Here is a 14,830-nt window from a genome sequence, read left to right as displayed (position 1 = left end):
TTCCCAGAGAGTGTCCAAGCAGGTCACATGCAGCAGAGCAAAGGGGGCAAAACTGTGAGGCACATGTGTGGGTGGGATTCTCCCCTCACTTTCTCTCCAGTCTCTATACAAAAAAGCATGGGCAATCCAGGCTGGGATTGGCTGTGCTGGAAAGGGATCCTCACAGGGCCTGGCTCTGAGGCTCCAGCCACGCCTCTCTTCCTTGGGTACCCAGAATCCCACCACAGCTTGCTTTGTTCCTTCTACAGAGTAAGCCCCAGACCTCTGTCCTCTGCTGGGAAACAACAGGGTAGATCCTGAGGTCTGCCCAGCCATCCTCTACAACAGCCCCCCAAGTGACCACTCTCGAGACAGCAGCCCTCCCTCTTGGCCCAAAGACCACTCACTTCTTGTCTTGAAGGTACTCCTCCTCAACATATGGCTGGAGGCGTCCATACCTAGAGAATACCAGGAGGCTGTGACCTCTAATATCCTGTGTCCCTCATCTGTCGAGATGCCTGGTGGACTTGACTAACTTACTGACAATAACGGGAGCTCAGGAGGGCTGGGAGAGTTTGTCTGCACGGATTCCTAAATGATAGGCCAAGTGCCTGCCAAAGGTAGGTGCTTCATATATATTTGAGCCATGAATGAACCCACCCACCTGCTGCCTGGCTACCTCAGGGCCAGGACCCTCTCAGTTGACCCCAGGGGTCCCTGTTCTGTCTACAGGCAGGTTGGAACCCTCCCAGATGCAACCCACAGACTCCTTCCCAAATGTGGAAACTGCTTTTCCTGAGGCCTCAGAAGAGTGAGGTCTGAGGCAGAGAACTTCCTCTCAGGGAGGGGACAGGCCCCCAGGGAAAGGCCAGAGCCATCGCCAGCCTGTGTCCCAGGACCACTCTGAGGCAAACACTCCTAGGGCTCATCCTACTTGGATTTCTAAACACCCAGGCAGAGTTCTCCTCTGAAAAACCCTACTTTCCTCAGAGCTGACGGAGGTTCAGAGTGATGCCCGGCATTCCCAACACCAGGCCAGGAGATGGCCATGGGCCAGGGCTTGGAGGTCATACACACCTTTTACCCAGCAGCTCCAGAGCCTTCTGGGTACTGGCCAAATCTTGGTACAAATACAAAACCCCATGGACATAGGGGGTGTTCCCCTGCTGCAGGGCAGGCACCAGGCCATCCTCGAGCTCCCAGAGAAGTACTGTGAGGGTTTCCACAAGACAGGACACATCCACTGATGAGCCTTGGTCATCTTCTCCCTAGGATGGGCAATCAAAGAGGGACATTTCAACAGGAAAACGGTAGCCATTTGCAAAAGGAATCACTGCCATACGTCAGGGGAAATCAAAATATTTTCCCTCCATATTCTCAGGAGACATCACACACACACACACACACACACACACAAACCTGGTGAGATCTGGCACTTTTGAAAGGGGAATCTGAATGTGGGTTAAACTATGGACACCTGTGGTGCCCTGTCTTGTCTCACTTCTGGTCTCCTTGGGAAAAATTGCCAGAGTCGTTGGGACACAGCGCTGACCCAGCACCTCCACACTCAGGAAAAGCCCTGAGGCTTAAGCACCCACAGATCTGTAGACAACAAGAACTCATGGCTCTGGGCTTGCTGTCTCAACACCAGTGAGCAGACTGGGACTGTGAGTTCCATGGCCAAGGAAGTGAGGTCACTGTCTCAGGAAGTCCTTTGCTGAGTCCCTTTCTTACACAAGATGGTTCCAATGGCCCACTGGGCTGCAGTCTTCCCATGACATAGGCACAGGTGGACCCAGTTACACCAACACACCCTGGATCAGGCCCTCAGACAGGCCCGGGTGTAGCCAGCTCCCTTGGTTTGGGGAGGCAGAGCTTGGTTGAGACCCTTCCCCTTCTTGTGGGTATGTGTGTGGCCCTGAGGAAGTCATTGTGCCTTGCAGGGCCTCCATAGCTTCTCAACATGTTCTCAGGGGTCATTCTAGCATCTGCTTTAGAGGTTGTCATCAGGGACATGTGCCCACACATACATGGACTCCCTGAGAAACCCTAATCCAGGAGTCATGCGTCTCTAATGCACAAATATACAGATAACATGACATAGCAAGTTAAGGGACAAAGGATGACATCCAACTTTACCATGACCTGAGTCCCACAGTGACAGAGGGAAAGTCAGCTCCTCTCTTGGCCATGGTCCCCACTCTGCACCACTGGAGGGTTATTTTCAGAGATAGCCTCCCCTTTGCCATAGAATTCTAATTTCTGTGCAAAATCAAATTGCCCCAATGTCTCTTCCGATCGTATGATGGGGTACACTACAGGGGATTTCAAACACCACAGCATCCTGTGCCCAAAGCCTGTAGCTCCCTCCTCTCTCAGTGGATCCACATCAGCATCTGGTTTCTAAGAAACAGAAATCAACAAGCCTCATGGGGTATCACTTCCAAGTTTGAGTCACGGGAAGTCTAACTTAGTCTGGCTCCACAGGCCCACAGCAGAGGGCACTGCTGAAATTCCAGAGGTTTGTGGGGAAAGTTGGTGGGGCAGCAGGCAGAGACCTGAGGACCCCATGAAATGGCAAGGAGCTGGCATTTCTGTGCCTCTGTTTCTACACGCCTCCCATAGGTGAAAATGCTAGGGCTAAAAAATTCACTGATGCACAAAACATATAAGAAGCAAGGATGGTGTGGAATGGCCAAGAATTTCTTCCATAGCATGGCCACGACCACGGAAACGGACTTCTCTATCTCCATGTCTTTAGGGAAAGGCAAAGCCACTTCCTTTTGTTTTGTGTGCAGTTTAAAGCAACAGTTTCCTCCTATTCTTCCAACTAAACTTTGGAGGCAAGATCCCAGTAGTATGAACAAAGAAGCATCTCAGAGGCAATAGTACTCAATAGCTGAGGCTACTGGAGCAGAGAGAAAGACAGACAATTCAGCTTTGAGGTCTGGAAAGGGAATAGGAGACCAGTCCCTGCAGGGGACACTCACAAACCTAATGCATGTTCACTGAGTGCCCTGTGCTCACTGTTGAATGGAACATGAGGAGCTGATGTCTTTCCATCTCCTAAGGAACTTCCAGATTTAGCTAGCCATCCCAGGAGACTCAGGACCATCATCCTTGTGCACACAGAGCTAAGTGGCTGCTCATTACCTTCCCACCAAAGGTGAGAGGCAGGTGATGCTAAGTTCTTTGAACTGATACTGAATTGAAAAATATTTTAATTGTATATGCTCTCCTGAAAATACCAGTAAATTCATCAGCTTCAAATTACTATAAGAAAGAACTAAAGGGGAGAAGATATGTTAAGCAAAGTAAAGATATGACAAGAATTCAACTTCCAAATGACCTAAATGCACTTGCAGCTTCTGTGCTATTTCCTGTTGCTTATAATACATAGCAGGTTTCATATGTGCTGATGGTGCCTTACAGGCTCCTGGCCTAACAGGAGAGGCTTTTCACACTAGAGCAGCTTCACCAAGCATCTGGATTTACACAGCTGCAAATTTTGAAAAGTAACACTAAATGATATCTCTCAAGATAAAGATGTCTGCTCAAAAACAAATATTAAAACTAGATAAAATTCTACTAGAATACAAAAATGTAGAAACTACGATGACATAACAAAATATTTATTAAACTCTAAGCATGTTATTTATTGACCCCCAAACAAATATTCCTATAGCATTTCTAAAAGACATCATCCTTATTCTTCCTTGAATTGCTTCTATCCATCAGAAAGATGTCATGTTCTTAAGGCTGGTTGATTTATTCCCTTCAAATGTGAATAAAAACCCAAATCTCAAAATTCCACAAAACCATTTATAAGAAGGGAAAATGTCCTTCATCCAATTCACAATGCAGCTGAAAAAAATCCCAATAAAACCAGAAACAGCCTATGAGAAGGTTTCATAAGAATTGCAATTAGCTATAGAATGATATACAGAAACCAGTTTTTTAAACACTTGAAAGTGCTCCTCAGCCACATCAGAAGCAACTAAGATATTTATTTACCACCTAATAACTCAATTTCCACAAGGAAAAAAAAAATCTTCCTCATGCTAAACACGATAGATGAAGGAAATGCAGTGTCAAAGAACAGCTCTCTTTGGTCATCAGCTCTGGCTTCCCAGTTCACACTGAGGTTGACTTTCATCTTGCCCACATGGACCAGGACACTTAATTAACACACAGTCAGGGAGCCTGCCCTAGAAGGCTACTACTCCCCAGAGACTAGTACATGTGCTCCTTTGGCTTTCCTGACACTAACAGGTTATGAACATCCTTTCTTCTTAAAGAATAGGCTGATGGGGCTGGGGTTTGGGTCAGTGGTAGAGTGCTTACCTAGCATGTGTGAGGCACTGGGCTCAATTTTCAGCACCACATATAAATAAATAAAATAAAGGTCCATTGACAACTAAAAGCAATATTTAAAAAAAAAAAAAAAAGAATAGGCTGGTGAACACAGCACATCAGCTGTTTCATGTGAGTACTGATATCTATTAGTTGTTGATAGCTGTCCCATTCCCAGGGTTACCTGCTATTAAAAGGCAAGCTCACTGGGGAAGCACTGAGGACTCCTATCATAGCCTCCTGCTGAAAACCTCTATTGAACTCCTGCTTCAATCCTAAGCCTGCTGCTTCCCCAAACACAAGTCTATTGCATGATTTTACAAAGAGGGGGAACTGATGGAAATCACTGAGGGGCTGGAACACCTGAAGAAGGTCAGCCTGGCCAGTGACTAGGTCCTCTTCCAGTCTGACCTCTTTGGAACAATTTGGAAGAAAATAATTTCTAGACAAGTCACTTGATAACAAATTTATAGTTTCATATTTGAAAGCACCACCAACGAAAGCTTTAGTTACCAGTCAAGATATGCAGTTCATGAGTGTGTCATTATGAGAAGTAACCAAGAAAAGGGTTGTGGCTGAACTCGGACCATAGAGAACCTTCAGTGATCCACAGTGGCATTGGGCAGGGGGAGAGGTAGGGTCAATATGGGTAAATTCAATGCTCAGGACAATATTAAGAAGACTGTTAGATTAATTCAAACTATAATCCCCAGCCCTTTACAATAACAAACCATCCATTTAAGATCCACTCTCCCTCCTCCTGGCCATTTCCTAACAAAAGTACTAAGAGGCTCAGATCTGGCCAAAATGAAAGGCCCAGCAGGGCTTGGAGGCACACACCCGTAGTCCAAGCATTGGGGAAGATGGGACAGGAAAATATGGAGTTCAAAACTAGCCTCAGCAAGCTAGAGAGGTCTGAAGCAACTTAGCTAGACTCTGTCTCTAAATAAACATATTTAAAAAAAAAAAGTCTGAGGATGTGTCTTAGTGGTTAAGAACCCCAGGTTCAATATCTGGTATAAAAATAAATAAATGAATGACTCATCAAATTTTCAGTCCTCCGGATGGTTCTGTATTTTCAGCAGTGCCCATCAGGAACCATGGCGATGAGGTTACCTTCTAGAAAGCCAATCACATTATATATTCCCACATCCAATACTGCTCAAAAACCTGTTCCCCTGGTTTGGATTCATCTCAATGAAATGCCTGACTGTGCCAGCAATGCTCCTGTGCAACGACTGTGAAGCACTTGACAACTACTACACTCAAGGCAGGCAAGGCTGGCATCCTGCACCTTTGGGTTCAAAGGCTGGAGAGTCCAGGTTCTGGCAGGGACTGCCCTGGCTTATTCTCCTTTGTGGGACTTTCCAGGACTTGGGCACCATGGGTCCAGCTTAGGACCTGCTAAGACACCCTAGCTATGGGTGCTTCTAATTTTACTGCCATCTCCAAAGTCATCCGAAGCAGAAACCCCTACGATCAATGCAGGGGACCAACACCATTTCCAGAAAGGCCACCTGCACTTGAAAGTCCATGCTGTGGAATCACTGGCTTCTACGACTACAGACCTCACTCCAGATGTGATACTGGCCTTTGGAGCACTGAGCATCTGCTCCAAAAGAAGAGAAACTCCAAGCCCAGACAGCAAGCCTGGAGCATGAAAACCTGCAGCACCTCTAACCAGAATACCTCCAGTGACCAAGGGACAAAAGACAAGCAGCAAACATGAGCAGGGAGTCACCAATGCCCCTCCATTTAATGCTTGACACAAAGGCCACCCAAGCAGAAATCGAGGGGCCAGCACCACCCCAGAAAGACCAACTTGCATGACTATGCCCTTGGCAGTGTCCTCAGTGGAACCTGAGAGCAGAGAACCTGGGAGCAGCCTGTGGGTAATGAGCATCTCCTTTCTAAGAGGAGGGACCCTCGAGCACCAGACAGACCTATGAGGCAAGCTTGGGCCTGACTCTCTGTGGCCCCCACCACCAGAGTATTTCCATGGTGACCAAGTTACACAGGACAAACAGCAACCATGATCTTGGAGCCACCTAGGCCCCTCCTTTCAGTGCCATCCCCAAAGGGCCCACCCAAGCAGAAATGCCCAAGTTGGCCTCGGGGCACCAGCACCACCATGAGCAAGGCTGCATCTAGGTGCACATCTGTGCTGGCCTCTCAACCTGGCAGCTCAGCTGGACCAGCCACCAGACCATCCTCTTCCAGGTCAGGACCCACTCCTGTGGGGTCCAAGAGAAAACTCTTTTGCCAAGATGACATCCACCTTCTCCCACATGGGACCTGGTGGCAGACTGCTTAGATGCATAGCACAGGTCTCACCCTGACCTCTGTGATCCTGGGGCAAAGTGGAGGCTCAGAGACATGATGTCCCCTTCCCTCTCACTTCCTGGCAGCTTTGCCCTCAGAGTTGGGTAGCAGGAGGCTTTCATTTTACTTGGCTCTCTGGTCAGGCTCCTCACTACTACAGAGGCCCTGTCCTGGCTCTCTGGTTTCCTTGTTGTTTGAGCATCTGGGAGTTCTCTGTCCTTAGGCCATTTGCTTGGATGGGGAAATTTGAAATTGGCTTGTGGGCCAGATAATGAGAAGGGATATGAGGTGCACAGAGGAACCACAATGTTTGGAAGGTCTCTTTCATAATATGTAAGTATAGGAAATATTAAGCCCAGACTACTCACTAGAAAGAATTTTCACAGAGTGCTCTGCTTATAGCTATAAATCTGTGACCAAGAAAAAATTATTTTCCCACTCTAACAGAGCATGGCCTCTGTATGGGCCAGAATCAAGAGAAAAATGGCCTTTAAGGAGGTCACTGAATTATTAGTCTTATGCAAATAGAATTGTTTTGTCAAAGACCAGGAAAATGGGATGAAATACGTAATTTGTTTATTCTACATAAATAAGCCTGTTCTAGACTCCTGGTGGGAAGACCTCCAGAAGCCTCTGCCACCTGGTGGGGGAGAGTGGAGAGCCACAGGGTGGGGTGGGTGAGCTGAGCCAGTGAGGTGCATGGGCTGCAGTCCTTCAGGGACCCTCAGTTGACCTTCACAAGAGAATCACAGAGGACAGGGTGGCTGAATCAGGAAGGCTGGAGGGATTTTCAGGTAACTTTAAAATAAATCTCACTGTGGGGAAGTGGGGCAAAGAGGAGGTGAGTCAGATGCCCCTTGGCTACCACTGGACAAAGGGGAGTGAGCAGAGGAAGGGTGTGCCACCCTGCCTGCCTCAAGGTCACCTGGGGTATGGAGCTCGGGGCAGAGGCCTTCACAGGCCCACATTCCCAGCTACCTAGACCACTGGACCTTGAACCCAGATTCCTGAAGGTGACAGGAGCCAGGGGCTCACCTCTTGCCAGGTACCATCCTGCATGTTCCAGCTGCTACCAGCAACTCAGCTTTCAAGCTCCAACCAGGTCATCACCCCCTTATAGAAGCTTCCTAGACTTTTTATACCCCACGTGGGGACCATGTGGTGCCCCATCCATGTTCTACTAACACCTCTTCTTGTTACTTGTCACAAGAACCCAAACTGTCATTCAGTCGCTCAGTGTTTCTCCAGTGTCCCCTGCATGCCAAGTGACATAGAAAGACATAAACTAATCCATGTGAATGAATAGACAGTGACAACCTGAGGCCAGTTCTCTACAGCAAAAATCCTTGGTCCTCTGAGAACAAATAACCAAAAACCAGGCCTGACAGGGTAGTAGAGAGTGCAGGGAGGGCTTCCTCAAGGGGGTGATGGCCCAAGATCTGAAATAGAAGTAGAAATTACTTCTCTGGGCCTCAGTTTCTCCAGCTCTAAAGCAGGGAGATCCTGTGTGTCACCCACCACTGCCCCTACAGAGCCGACCTGGAGTTCAAGTTAAGACAGATGTGGGGACAAGGTGCAGGGAAAAGAGCTACATGGAAATGGCCAGCAGCTTTGAGCTTTTTGTCTTGTTATGGGCGAGGCAGGGAGGAGGTGAGAGCTGGGAGGGGTGGAATAGGGCCAGTGGAGGTGGTGAGAAGGGAGGGTTTGGGGAAGTTCAAGGCACAGACTCAAAGACAGTTGGAGGATGGAGCAGGGAGGGGTGGTGTCTCCCTGCCAGACCTGGCTCGTTCCATGGTGTGGCCCAACCTTCTTTTCCTTCTGAATCCTGTCCCCCTCCATCCCTGTACCCCCAGCTGCTCACAGGTCATTCCTCTGCCTGACCCACACACTCCCGCTGCCTGGCCTTGCTCATGCAGTCCCCTCACTCGATCCCCTCCCTCTCCTATTGGTCTCCCCCTCTGGACGAATTCCCCAGCCACACCCATCTCTTCATTCTTCTCTGAGCCCCCCACCCCAACTTGATGGGTCCCCCCCTTCCAAGCTCCCGGCATCAGGCCTCCCCTGCAGGGTTCTGCACATGAGGCTCTGGAGCCAGATTTCCAGAATTCCAGTCCCAGCTCTTCCAGGCAGGACCTTGACTAACTCATAATTCATGTCCTTTCCCAGAGCCTCACCTTTACCACCAGGGAAATGGGTGATATGATTCCCTCTGTAAATATATGCAGCCTGGTTCATGGAGGTATTGATGCTCCGAGGTGGAATTCAGGGTTCCTGTAAGGGGGCGCCTTTTGGCACTTAAAGGAGTGGCCCTCGTGGCTCCAAGAACAGAGTTGTTTTTTGTCCCCTGTAAAGTGACCACTATAGGGATGGTCTAGTTAGTGGTGCTGAATATGTCGAAGCCCCATTTACCCTGTAAATGCTGTCTCATGCTTCTCTTTCCTTCACTTGGGGAGGAGATGAACAGAACCCCAAAGACAGATATGAGATCCGGGAGCTAGTTTGGGCTCCCAGGTTCCTGGATTGCATGGGGACAAACTTACAAGTCAAGGTGGCCTTTCCGAGGGTGGTGATGGTTCCTCCCAGGAGAGCTTCAGGGGTTCTGCACGGTCAGGCTTTGGGGGATGGCATAAATTGCACAAACATCAGTGGTTGCTTGCCCTGGTTTGTATTTTGCCTTCTCTCCCTTGGTCCTCATGGTGGTGCTCAGCCTAGGGGCAGGCCCTGGAGCTGTTCTATCAAAACTTGCCCCATGGTGTTCTCTGGTTTTGGGGGTCCCTCTACTTTTTTAGCAGATGCCCATTTCTGCCATGGGAGATGGAAGAACTGGGGACAAATCTGTCCTCCAAGTTGCAATTGAGGCAACTGACACTGACAGCATTAAGGGGGATGAATCTTGGTTGTCCCATGCTGACTGGGGCTGCCTGTTCTTGGGACAAACACTGTTCACAGTCCCTGGCCTCTGAGTAGCAGCTGCAGAGGCTGATGGACTAGTTGCTCCAATGGACTTGCAGCCTGGCTGCCAGCAGAATGTGTGTGGGTGCTGGCATGGGCCCCCACGGTGGGATTTCTACGTCTGTCAGCACCAAGGGCTGAGTGGGTTGGGCTGCCCAGGCTGGGGGGCCTGCTATCAATGGTGGGAATGGAGCTACCCCTGGACCTGGAGATCCCAGGTGTCCAAACTACTGACAGCTGGCAGAGGTGGGGGCTCTGGGCTTCTTCCTGTCAGAAACCCCAGGTGGGATGGTGGCTCCAGGGATGAGGGGCTTCTTCCCTCGGGGAGCGTGTTTAGGTACCTTTCAAGATGGCAGACTGAGGAATCAGACCAGAGACTCTGCGTCTAATAGAAGATAAAGTTGGTCCTCATCTTCATCTCGTGGGGGCAGGCCCCAAATTCCTTAATAAGACTCCTATAGCACAAGAGTTAAAACCAAGAATCAACAAATGGGACGAATTCAAACTGAAAAAGTTTTTTCTCAGCAAGAGAAATAATATGCGAGGTGAATAGGGAGCCTACATCCTGGGAACCAATTTTTACCCCTCAAACATCAGATAGAGCTCTAACCTCTAGAGTGTACAAAGAACTCAAAAAGTTAAACAACAAAAAAGCAGATAACCCAATCAACAAAAGGGACAAGGACTTGGACAGAAACTTCTCAGAAGAGGACATACAATCAATTAACAAATACATGAAAAAATGCTCACCATCTCTAGCAATCAGAGAAATGCAAATCAAAACCACCCTAAGATACCATCTCACTCCAGTCAGAAAGGCAGCCATTATGAAGTCAAACAACAATAAGTGCTGGCGAGGATGGGGGGGGGGGGGAAGGTACACTCATACATTGCTGGTGGGACTGCAAATTGGTGCAGCCAATTTGGAAAGCAGTATGGAGATTCCTTGGAAAGCTGGGAATGGAACCACCATTTGACCCAGCTATTCTCCTTCTTGGATTATACCCAAAAGACCTAAGAAGAGCATACTACAGGGACACAGCCACATCAATGTTTACAGCAGCACAATTCACAATAGCTAGAATGGGGAACCAACCTAGATGCCCTTCAATAGATGAATGGATTAAAAAATGTGGCATTTATACACAACGAAATATTACTCAGCACTAAAAAATAACAAGATCATGGCATTTGCAGGGAAATGGATGGCAAAGAAGGCCCAGTGTGAGAAGGTGGCTGTAGGCAGAGCGGGACAGCCATTGCCAAGGAAGAAATGCTCATCCATGGGGAATACGGGTAGGCCAAAGAAATGAAAGTTTCCTTTGCCGTCACATCAATAGGGGGACCTCTGAGGCTGCCACCACTTCTGGAACTGGCCTGTCCAGTCACCACTGAGGACCTGAACTGGGAGAAACAGAAAGCTCCGCAGCACATCCACTGCCTTCTGATGGGTGAGTCCCAGGCCATCTGGGACAGCTATACCATGCCCCCCAACCCCAGCCCATGTGTGGGCCCCTCTACCTGGGGAGGGGCCAAGCCTCTGGCACCAGTGGGCCTCAGCCAGACCCTGCCTTACCACCCCAGCACTGCCTCCTCGCCCAAAGTGGGTGGGCGCTGCTCTCTCCTCCCAGACACACCCTCCTACCTCCAAACTTTGTGTCTCCCTCTTCCACAGCCTTCCAACTGTCCCTTGGCCCTTCCTCCCAGGCCCTCTCCCAGCACTTTGGCAGGCTTGGCTCTGCAGCCAGGGGCTCCCTTGGGGGGCCACCCTCATGAACACCATTATGACTTCACAGTCCCCCTTCCCCCACATCTGGGGCCTCCATCTGACTCCAGTAGGAACTTCCTACTCTCTCACCAGGGCTCAAAGCCCAACAGTACTCACAGGGCCTCAGCAGTAGACAGCTCCAGTCTGCCACATTTTTTTTTTAATTTTTACTTATTTTTTTTAGTCATACATGACAGAATGTGTGTGGGTGCTGACATGGGCCCCCACGGTGGGATTTCTACGTCTGTCAGCACCAAGGGCTGAGTGGGTTGGGCTGCCCAGGCTGGGGGGCCTGCTATCAATGGTGGGAATGGAGCTACCCCTGGACCTGGAGATCCCAGGTGTCCAAACTACTGACAGCTGGCAGAGGTGGGGGCTCTGGGCTTCTTCCTGTCAGAAACCCCAGGTGGGATGGTGGCTCTAGGGATGAGGGGCTTCTTCCCTCGGGGAGCGTGTTTAGGTACCTTTCAAGACGGCAGACTGAGGAATCAGACCAGAGACTCTGCTTCTAATAGAAGATAAAGTTGGTCCTCATCTTCATCTCGTGGGGGCAGGCCCCAAATTCCTTAATAAGACTTCTATAGCACAAGAGTTAAAACCAAGAATCAACAAATGGGACGAATTCAAACTGAAAAAGTTTTTTCTCAGCAAGAGAAATAATATGCGAGGTGAATAGGGAGCCTACATCCTGGGAACCAATTTTTACCCCTCAAACATCAGATAGAGCTCTAACCTCTAGAGTGTACAAAGAACTCAAAAAGTTAAACAACAAAAAAGCAGATAACCCAATCAACAAATGGGACAAGGACTTGGACAGAAACTTCTCAGAAGAGGACATACAATCAATTAACAAATACATGAAAAAATGCTCACCATCTCTAGCAATCAGAGAAATGCAAATCAAAACCACCCTAAGATACCATCTCACTCCAGTCAGAAAGGCAGCCATTATGAAGTCAAACAACAATAAGTGCTGGCGAGGATGGGGGGGGGGGGGAAGGTACACTCATACATTGCTGGTGGGACTGCAAATTGGTGCAGCCAATTTGGAAAGCAGTATGGAGATTCCTTGGAAAGCTGGGAATGGAACCACCATTTGACCCAGCTATTCTCCTTCTTGGATTATACCCAAAAGACCTAAGAAGAGCATACTACAGGGACACAGCCACATCAATGTTTACAGCAGCACAATTCACAATAGCTAGAATGGGGAACCAACCTAGATGCCCTTCAATAGATGAATGGATTAAAAAATGTGGCATTTATACACAACGAAATATTACTCAGCACTAAAAAATAACAAGATCATGGCATTTGCAGGGAAATGGATGGCAAAGAAGGCCCAGTGTGAGAAGGTGGCTGTAGGCAGAGCGGGACAGCCATTGCCAAGGAAGAAATGCTCATCCATGGGGAATACGGGTAGGCCACAGAAATGAAAGTTTCCTTTGCCGTCACATCAATAGGGGGACCTCTGAGGCTGCCACCACTTCTGGAACTGGCCTGTCCAGTCACCACTGAGGACCTGAACTGGGAGAAACAGAAAGCTCCGCAGCACATCCACTGCCTTCTGATGGGTGAGTCCCAGGCCATCTGGGACAGCTATACCATGCCCCCCAACCCCAGCCCATGTGTGGGCCCCTCTACCTGGGGAGGGGCCAAGCCTCTGGCACCAGTGGGCCTCAGCCAGACCCTGCCTTACCACCCCAGCACTGCCTCCCCGCCCAAAGTGGGTGGGCGCTGCTCTCTCCTCCCAGAGACACCCTCCTACCTCCAAACTTTGTGTCCCCCTCTTCCACAGCCTGCCAACTGTTCCTTGGCCCTTCCTCCCAGGCCCTCTCCCAGCACTTTGGCAGGCTTGGCTCTGCAGCCAGGGGCTCCCTTGGGGGGCCACCCTCATGAACACCATTATGACTTCACAGTCCCCCTTCCCCCACATCTGGGGCCTCCATCTGACTCCAGTAGGAACTTCCTACTCTCTCACCAGGGCCCAAAGCCCAACAGTACTCACAGGGCCTCAGCAGTAGACAGCTCCAGTCTGCCACCTTTTTTTTTTAATTTTTACTTATTTTTTTTAGTCATACATGACAGAATGTGTGTGGGTGCTGACATGGGCCCCCACGGTGGGATTTCTACGTCTGTCAGCACCAAGGGCTGAGTGGGTTGGGCTGCCCAGGCTGGGGGGCCTGCTATCAATGGTGGGAATGGAGCTACCCCTGGACCTGGAGATCCCAGGTGTCCAAACTACTGACAGCTGGCAGAGGTGGGGGCTCTGGGCTTCCTCCTGTCAGAAACCCCAGGTGGGATGGTGGCTCTAGGGATGAGGGGCTTCTTCCCTCGGGGAGCGTGTTTAGGTACCTTTCAAGACGGCAGACTGAGGAATCAGACCAGAGACTCTGCGTCTAATAGAAGATAAAGTTGGTCCTCATCTTCATCTCGTGGGGGCAGGCCCCAAATTCCTTAATAAGACTCCTATAGCACAAGAGTTAAAACCAAGAATCAACAAATGGGACGAATTCAAACTGAAAAAGTTTTTTCTCAGCAAGAGAAATAATATGCGAGGTGAATAGGGAGCCTACATCCTGGGAACCAATTTTTACCCCTCAAACATCAGATAGAGCTCTAACCTCTAGAGTGTACAAAGAACTCAAAAAGTTAAACAACAAAAAAGCAGATAACCCAATCAACAAATGGGACAAGGACTTGGACAGAAACTTCTCAGAAGAGGACATACAATCAATTAACAAATACATGAAAAAATGCTCACCATCTCTAGCAATCAGAGAAATGCAAATCAAAACCACCCTAAGATACCATCTCACTCCAGTCAGAAAGGCAGCCATTATGAAGTCAAACAACAATAAGTGCTGGCGAGGATGGGGGGGGGGGGGAAGGTACACTCATACATTGCTGGTGGGACTGCAAATTGGTGCAGCCAATTTGGAAAGCAGTATGGAGATTCCTTGGAAAGCTGGGAATGGAACCACCATTTGACCCAGCTATTCTCCTTCTTGGATTATACCCAAAAGACCTAAGAAGAGCATACTACAGGGACACAGCCACATCAATGTTTACAGCAGCACAATTCACAATAGCTAGAATGGGGAACCAACCTAGATGCCCTTCAATAGATGAATGGATTAAAAAATGTGGCATTTATACACAACGAAATATTACTCAGCACTAAAAAATAACAAGATCATGGCATTTGCAGGGAAATGGATGGCAAAGAAGGCCCAGTGTGAGAAGGTGGCTGTAGGCAGAGCGGGACAGCCATTGCCAAGGAAGAAATGCTCATCCATGGGGAATACGGGTAGGCCACAGAAATGAAAGTTTCCTTTGCCGTCACATCAATAGGGGGACCTCTGAGGCTGCCACCACTTCTGGAACTGGCCTGTCCAGTCACCACTGAGGACCTGAACTGGGAGAAACAGAAAGCTCCGCAGCACATCCACTGCC

General features: G+C 49.1%; 1 long non-coding RNA gene across 1 annotated transcript in view; it reads right to left on the bottom strand.

The window, feature by feature from the left end:
* LOC139702435 (uncharacterized) overlaps nt 1-14,830 on the bottom strand; it is a 42,292-nt gene that overhangs the window by 9,530 nt on the left and 17,932 nt on the right. Inside the window, exons 11-15 of the long non-coding RNA XR_011705048.1 lie at nt 13,730-13,843; nt 9,948-10,061; nt 9,195-9,266; nt 1,057-1,247; nt 387-437 (exon numbers count right to left, since the gene is read on the bottom strand). This is a non-coding gene — a long non-coding RNA (uncharacterized lncRNA). The remainder of the gene's footprint in view (nt 1-386; nt 438-1,056; nt 1,248-9,194; nt 9,267-9,947; nt 10,062-13,729; nt 13,844-14,830) is intronic.

This window comes from Marmota flaviventris, chromosome 17 (genome assembly GCF_047511675.1).
Source record: "Marmota flaviventris isolate mMarFla1 chromosome 17, mMarFla1.hap1, whole genome shotgun sequence".
Classification (NCBI taxonomy): Eukaryota; Metazoa; Chordata; class Mammalia; order Rodentia; family Sciuridae; genus Marmota; species Marmota flaviventris.
Note: the sequence above shows the minus strand (reverse complement) of the source record. Positions and strands in the feature narration are given on the sequence as shown.